This window comes from Crocodylus siamensis, chromosome 2, assembly GCF_052110815.1.
Source record: "Crocodylus siamensis isolate JL-2025a chromosome 2, ASM5211081v1, whole genome shotgun sequence".
NCBI classification, from domain to species: Eukaryota; Metazoa; Chordata; order Crocodylia; family Crocodylidae; genus Crocodylus; species Crocodylus siamensis.
In genome coordinates this window covers 266,857,804-266,866,103 of record NC_143396.1, presented here as the reverse complement: position 1 = coordinate 266,866,103, position 8,300 = coordinate 266,857,804, and the positions used below count along the sequence as shown (strand labels likewise).

General features: G+C 49.8%; 1 long non-coding RNA gene across 1 annotated transcript; it reads left to right on the top strand.

The window, feature by feature from the left end:
* Positions 1 to 2,390: 2,390 nt before the first annotated feature.
* On the top strand, positions 2,391 to 8,055 carry LOC149872144 (uncharacterized). The gene is made up of 3 exons (XR_016440634.1): positions 2,391 to 2,449; positions 3,629 to 3,718; positions 7,941 to 8,055. It is a non-coding gene; the product is annotated as an uncharacterized LOC149872144 (long non-coding RNA).
* The last annotated feature ends 245 nt before the right edge of the window (positions 8,056 to 8,300 follow it).

Genomic DNA, 8,300 nt, shown 5'->3' with positions numbered 1-8,300 from the left:
AATGAGTTGTTTTTCTGTTTCCCTGAGTGAAGGGGTTGAGGAGGGGAGGACCTTTTGAGTTTCCCCCAGTATCAGGGCTGAGGGGAGAGCCTCGGAGATTTTCTTTATGTTTCCCTGGGAGAAGGGGCTAGAGAGAAGGAGGAAGGCAGAGTAGGGTCAGAGCTGATGGAATAGGCCCCACGTTGGCCAACAGTCAAAGCAGGCGGCCGCAGAAGGGCGCGACTCCACAGAAGGGGCCAAGGCCAATGGGAAACAATGCACACAAGGTGGAGTGAGGCCAGGGTATAGGGGTGACGGAGACCCGTGAATGACCACCGGGTGAACCGTGGGCCACCAAGCGAACCAGACGACCGACCCTGTCCACTGAGGAACCAACGAGTTGTGGCAGATAGAGCAGGGCTGGCGAGTCATGGAGGGGACACCTGCTATGCCATGGCACAGCAGTCAGATGCAGGAGGGAGTTGCCAAGGTGAAGTGAAGAAGTAAGTTACTGCAGGGACCCTTGGCAGTTATTCATTGCAGCAAATGATAGAGGTTATGGGTGGCTGAATCAGCAATGCAACCAGGGCAGCAAACAGATAGTCATGGCTGGATGAGACGGGTTGGTCTCTCTGAGGAAGAGTGTTATCTGCAGCTGAAGTGACTCTCAAATTATTTGTTCCTGTATGTGAAGGGTGGAAGGCAGTAAAGGGCAGCTAAGGGCAGTGGTGAGGTGGTGAGGAGAAGTGAAGGAATCATTTACAGTTGTGTCCCATGTTTGAGGGCTGAGGTGGTGGAACTATTTGGGAGATATTTTGAGGAGGAGTAGGCTAGAAACTTTCACAGATGCTGCCCTTCAAATGCAGTGTTGGTGATACACACACAAGGCCTTGCACACATACAGTTTAGTTTGCTAATAAAAGCCCTGGATTCTGAGGTGAAAAGCAGTTGATAAGGGGGCCTCATGATCTGGTTTCTGGCACTATGGGGCATTCATGTACAATGCACAATGCATTTTACTTCCAAGTTATAGGAATTGATGCCAGGAAGAGATTAAATAAGAACTTTTTTGAGTGTTTAGACAAACTTAATGAGCACAAAGCAAGCACTAGGCCATTTTGTTTCAAGAAAGATTTATCACTGCTGTGGAGCTGAGGCAATAAATACCCTGCAAATGAACTTTATACTCACTTATAAAATAAAATCCCCATTAATCTCAACTATAAGAGACAACTGTAAATTCAATGAAAGTGAATCAGAGCAAAGACTTTGAAAACAGAGCACAGGCACCTGGGCAAATGTCAGGACAATGTTGATCATACTCAATAATCAAAACACCCCTGGAAATATTCTCAGATAGGTCACATTTGACCAGCGAGTCATGAAACTTCAGTGTCTGCCCTGAAAACAACTGGGGAGAGAATAGCTATCAACAGCATCCATTCTGAAGAATTCTGTAGTACAGTTCAAGTATTTTGTTACTGGGGGCACGAAAGTCAGTCACTGCAAGAGGAACATGTGGAAATGAGCAGCAGATTTAAATTTTAATTCAAGCTACTATAGGCCCTCACAGGTCAATAGAACCAAGTAAGTTCATGCAGTGACTGTTTGACGTGTGTGAGTCATGGATGTGGATATTGTAAGCATGAGTTATGTTAGTTCCATCTCTCGGCAGGCAGCCTTTTGGGGGAATTATATTATTTAAGCCTTCTATAAATAACTGGCATTAAATCTCCTTTGTTGGGTAAAAGGTCAATACTGTTCTTGTCAAGCTGACTCTTCAGTTTAGCTTGAAGAACCATCAGCGTAACTAGCTACCTTACGCTACATACAACTTTCTTTAAAACCAATGCAACCCTACTGAAGTCAATAGGAGAGCACTGAGAACTCAATTTCTCTCTAAGATTGTGGAAGGGGGAGAGTGTAATCTTCTGTGCCATTCACCAGTGTGCCTTGTTTGTATTTTTTTTCAGACTTCGCTGTCGCTTGGGGAATGGACAGCTTGCTGCTGGGTTAGATTTCTTGTAAGGTCCTCAGGGATTCTATCCTCCCATGTCTTGCTGGAATAAGCTTGTTTAATTGGGAGGAAAATGGTACGTCCCACCTTTTCTGGCACCCTCCTTCAATCTTCCCATCTGTCTTCCCATTTTGGGGCTCTGCCTCTCCTACACCCCATCTAGCACCATCCAAGGATCTTATTTCCCAATTCTCTAGGGCTGGTCACAGTATAGCCTTTTTTTATTTTGGCTTTTTGAGTTATAATAGTCATGTTTGGACAGCATCTCATCCAGCTTGTTTTAGGCCGTATTGGAACTGGTCTAGACTCTTTCCTGACCCTGGAGTACCTTGCTTCCCAATGTATTTTTCCCTCTCTCCGGTTTGTCCAAGCGTCCATCTCTCCCTCTCTCCTCAGGTTCCTGGTTGGTCCACTCCTGTCTGCAGAGGTCTGGAATCCATGGCACCATCTCAGGTAAGTAGTTTAGCTCTCTTGAGCTTAGCTTATTTTCAGAGTCCCATTCCTGGTGCTGCCACCACTTTCTCTCAGTGGGGCTATACTCTGCCCCAAGCTACCCTGGGCCGACCGGGGAACCCATTTCTGGTTCCTCCTGCCCCCAGTCCATCGGGGGGTTTATTCCATTTTCAGGGAGCCAGCTGGAGAATTGATGCCAGCATGCCACCATAAAGCATGTTCAGGCTGGTGTGGGAGCTGGTTCTGGCTCCTCCCAGAACCGTTGCTCTTTTTATTTCTTCTTTCTCTGGCGTGGCAGTTTTTCCTGCTGCACTTCCAGCTTGGCACAGTGTCCTGCTGGCTCCACTCATCTCTCTTCAGGTGAGCTGTTCTCCATGGCCTCATCCCTGCCACAGAGAGGAAAAAGAGAAGGAATGAAGAACACATATATGTTTTTAACTTTTAGTAACTCTTTCCTATTAGATTAGAAAAAGTGGATAGTTAGAACTGCTGTGGTGGGGGGACATCAGGGGTTATCCAAGCCCCCACACAAATGCAGGATTCACTGTTCCTAAACCATTCCAGATAGATGTTCATCTAGACTTTTCTTGGAAACCACTGTGAAAGATGATTCTACATCTTCCCTACACAGGTTTTTTCAGTGTCCTACTGTTCTACAGTTAGGATATTTTTGCTGAAATTTAATATAAACTTGATTTGCTTTGCTTCACCTCTAAACTAAATATACCCGTGAAAAGGTGAAGAAAAGCCCCTTTTAAACCCACAGCCACAGAGGGAAACAACTGACCTACCCCACCAGAGCTGGCAATAACAAGGGACTGGAAGTCACTGTGGGAGACCCACTTTACTAGCAGCTTCTTCATCTGGATTGGATCTCTCTGCAGCTGTGCTGGTATTTCTGGCCCGCTGCCAAGACCAGAGAGGGGGCAAGATGGACTCTAGAGGGGAACTCAAATGCTGGAGTGTTGGGACACTAGAGCAGAAACCCTAGAAGATGGGGAGAGGGCTGATTCTCAGCCCAGGATCTCAGAGGAGCTCTGATAACCTGGGACACCAATGCTGAGCCTGAAGCAGTGAGAGTGGCAAGGAGAGCCTATAGAAAGCTGACCCAAGAGAATGAGGCTGCCATGAGAGAGCTGGCAGCACTCCTGTTTGCATTTCTATTTACTTTCCTTTCAGACCAGGTGGAGTCTATTAGGCTGAGTCCCCACCAGCTGGAGAAAGGAGAAAGAAAACCCAGCGACAGTCCTGGGCCAGAGAGACACTCGGGTAAGAACTGTATTCCTTACTTGAGCAAAGTAGAGTTAATAAAGGGACAGTAAAAGGGGCTATCCCTCATCGGGAACTGACCTGTGCCGTAGAGGCACTAGGGACCGATGCCAAGGTGTCTAAGGCCAAGATAGAGGCCCAAACATGGAGGCAACTGTGCACATCTAGCATCAAACAACTACTCCCAAGCAGCTCAGGGCTGGGTGACCTTGCTCAGGCTTGGTCTTTCTCTGGCACTTGCTGCCACCATTTGCCGCCCCCAATACTCACGTGCCACATCTTGCTCGTAAGTTAAGATATGAGAGGTTCTCATCAGACTTGGACTTGCTTGGAAGTATAGCATATAGGCGCTCTTGAGGCTCCACCTTCCCTACACCCCATCCATGTACCAACCTGATGGTCTTGGCCATACAGATGATGACTCCAGCTTCCTTGGGCACTGATGTGTGTTGTCACCCCAGCTGGCTCTCTAGTGGATTTTGGTATGTACAGCTTCTGTCCACATGCTTGCCACTGGCCATTTAGTCTTCCTGCCATGTTTGTCTATAAAATGCTCAGAAAACATGGGAGAACAATCCTTCTTACAACCATTTTCTCTTGGGTTGGGCAGGCTAGCCTTCCTAGCTAATCCAGTCTTCTGCCCCAGAGTCTCAGAAGGCTCCTGGTCCCTTAGCCTGGGGGGGATATCAATTAAATGTGGCCCCAGTCTCTGGCCCCAGAAGCTATGTAAAAATTACAAAGAAAATCAAAAATCAGAAAACCCCCCCAGGGATGCAGTGGTCTTTCCTCCAAACTATGGGTATATTTAGTTTAGAGGTGAGACACAGTAGTCATGCGTCTCTGTGCATCACTGTGCCATCCATCCCTTGACATCCTTCTCTTGTCTTGTGCTGGACGTTATTCCTCAGGGAGGCAGGCTTCTCTTTGGGACTGTCCCTGATGTCTCTGGCTTGTAGAACAGCTGGGTATGCCAGCCGGGAGCACCCAGCTGCAGTGTTGCTGTTGCTCCCCAACTACTCCCTGGCAGCCAGCTTTTGTAGCTGACAGCTGGTGCTGATTGATGATGATCTTCTCTCATCAACCCAGTGCCTACACCCAGTATATCTTCCTGTGGTTCCCTGCTCCTTACCACCATGCCTGCATCCAGTAAGTTTTCTTGGCTCATGTGACTTTAAGGGTTGTTTTCCTGCTGCTTCTCTGCCCCCAAGAAAAGACCCTCCACCAAGGTTCCCTCTAATGTGCCTGCGTGTGCAGCCACACACAACTGAAAGTCTGGCCATGCACAGACTTTTCAAGGCCGTGCACTGGGAGAGGAGCTGAAGGTCAGCTCCTAGGCAAGGTAAGGGTGGGAGCCTGGGGCAGGCTCCGCCAGCTCCGGAGAACTGCTCCACTCCCCCGCTTCACCTGTGTATGAAGCATGTGGCATGAGGGCTCGGGAGTGGAGCACTTCCCTGGAGCCAGTGGAGCCCACGCTAGCCCCCCGCTCCAGCCTCCATCCCTGCCTTGCCACACCTCGGGAAAGAGCTGCTGCCTGCCCCAAGTGAGGCTCTGCTGGCTCTGGGATACTGCTCCGCTCTCCGGCCCTGACACCACATGCCTCCTCCTCACTCCCTGAGGCAATGCAGGGGAGTGGAGCAGTGTCCCAGAGCTGGTGAAGCCTCACTTGGAGCAGGCAGCAGCTCCTCCCTGAGGTGAGGCAAGGCAGGGATGGAGGCTGGAGCTGGGAGCCCCCACTCCCTGGCCCTGATGCGGGGAAGTGGAGCACTTCCCCGGAGCCTGTGGAGTATGCTCCAGCCTCTGGCCCCCAGCCTCTCGGCTCCAGCCTCTGGCCTCCAACCCCAGCTCTAGCTTCTCAGCTCCATCCCCTGGCCCGCAGCCTCCAGCCCCCAGCCTCTCACCTCCGGCCCAGCTGTGGCCCCCAGCCCTAGCCTCCGACCCCAAGCCTCTCAGCTCCAGGCTCCGGCCCAAGCCTCCAGCCCTCAGCCCCCTTCAGTAAGTGTCCCACACCAGACCAAGGCAGCATGCTCACAGACCGAGGTGGCATGCTCATGGACCGCTACTCCTTAGAGGAAGCATTGGTCTTCACCCCCTCAGGACTAACTTGCATTGTTGCAGGAGGTTGCTGCCAGTGGCCATAATGGCCCTATGGGTTGGAAGACTTACCCGAGTTCCAGTTTCCTGCTTTGTGGTGTTCTTCATTTCTCTTCTATTTACCAAGCCTTGATAGAATGACCATTGGGGCCGGCTTAGCTGCCATATCAGGCCTGAGACAACCACAGGTCTAAGGGATTGAAGAATAAAAAGAGAACACCCATTGGGAACCAAGGGCATGACTGATGCTTTAACAGCTGGGTGGTGCTTGGATGGGATGTAAGGGAGGTAGGAGCCCCCAAAAAGATTTGGACCTGGCATATCTGGATCAACAAGCAGCAGATTAGACCACCTCTGACAAACAAACTTTCAACACCAAGGCATGACAAGCGAGAATCAGGTGACTTTCTGAGTGTTTGAACTGGGTGAAAATAAACATCTGTGTGTTGTCTTAACCAGACATTTACATCTCATGGCAGGGTCTTCTGCATGCTCACACTTATGACTGGACAGTTTGACCGCAGGTGTTAAATGCTTATGGCGCAAACCCTCTTTTTCTCCTGCCACGCTTGATGTTTATGAACTGAAGAGAAAGACATTTTCCAATTCCTCTGCACCATGATTTGCTCAGTCGAATGATATTCCTTGATATCATTTAGATATATAGAGATATATCATTTGGGGAGTTTTTCATAGAATCATAGAATCAATGAGTGGGAAGGGACCTAGACAGATCATCAAATCTGACACCCTGCCATGGGCAGGAAGGAGCACTGGGGGTGGCAGGGGTCATAAGACCCCAGCCAGGTGCCTATCCAGTCTCCTCTTGAAAATCTCCAGGGAAGGTGAGAGCACCACCTCTCTAGGAAGCCTATTGCAGGCTCTGGCCACCCTTACTGTGAAGTAGTTCTTCCTACTATCTAACCTAAACCTATCCACCCTCAGCTTGTGGCCATTGTTCCTGGTGACTCCAAGGAGGGCCCTGGTGAACAGACTTTCCCCAAGTCCCTGCTGGTGGCCCCTGATAAAGTTGTAGGCAGCCACAAAATCCCCCCTCAGTCTCCTCTTGCGGAGACTGAAGAGATTCAGGTCCCTCAGCCTCTCCTCATAGGGCTGGCCACAGAGGCCCTCAACCATATGAGTGGCCCTCCTCTGGACCCTCTCCAGGTTCTCCACGTCCTTCTTGAAGTGCAGCGCCCAGAACTGGACACAGGGCTCCAGCTGCGGCCTGACCAGCACCGCATAGAAGGGGAGCAAGACCTCTCGGGACCTGTTAGTGATGCCCCTGTTGATGCAGGACAGGGTGCGGTTGGCTCTGCCTATTGCTTCATCGCATTGGCAACTCATATTCATCCTGGAGTCAATCCTGACTCCAAGATCCCTCTCTGCCTCTGTGCTGCTGAGAGGGTCAGCCCCTAACCTATAACCATAATGCTGGTTCCCTCTCCCCAGGTGCAGCACCCTGCACTTGTCCTTGTTGAACCGTGTCCTTTTCAGATCCGCCCACTTCTCTAATCTATCCAGGTCTGCCTGGATGCAGTCCCTGCCTGCCGGTGTATTCACTTTATCCCACAGCCTGGTGTCATTTGCGAACTTGAACAGGGTGCTCTCCACACCCTCGTCCAGGTTGCTAATGAAAATGTTGAACAGCATTGGCCCAAGGACCGAGCCCTGGGGGACTCTACTGCCCACACCCTCCCAGGTTGACATTGACCCATCCACCACCACTCTCTGGGTGTGCCCCTGGAGCCAGTTTGCCACCCATGTGACCGTACGTTCATCAATGCCGCAGTCCCTCAGCTCGCCCACCAGAATTGGGTGGGACACTGTGCCGAAGGCCTTCTGGAAGTCCAAGAAGATGACATCGACTTCCTCCTTCCCATCTAAGCTCTTTGTTACCTGGTCATAGAAAGAGACCAGGTTAGTCAGGCAGGATCGGCCTGGCACAAACCCATGTTGGTTACCCCTCAACATCACTTCCCCTGCAGGGCTCTCACAAATGTGGCCCTTGATAATTTTTTCAAAGACCTTCCCCAGGATAGAAGTGAGGCTGACTGGCCTGTAGTTGCCAGGCTCTTCCTTCCTCCCCTTCTTGAAAATAGGACCACATTGGCCCTTTTCCATTTCTCAGGGACTTGGCTGGAGCACCAGGAGTCCTCGAACAGCCGTGCCAATGGCTCCACAATGACACCAGCCAATTCCCTCAGCACCCGTGGATGAAGGTAATCCTGCCAATTTTGACACAAATTTTTGTTACTTTTATATCTTACTTAATATTTTATCTGCTCTTAAAAGTTTTTTGTTTTTATGTTGTAAGCTGCTGAGTTTTTTTTTGAGAAGTGTGACATATAAATGAAATAAATACATATGAGCAGCCTTATAGTAGTTAATGGGAATAGTCTACAAGGAAAGTAATGCACCTAGTTAAATGTTTGCAAGATCAGGGACTTAAGTCAGCAGTAAAAAAAAAAAGAAGACAGAATACATTAAA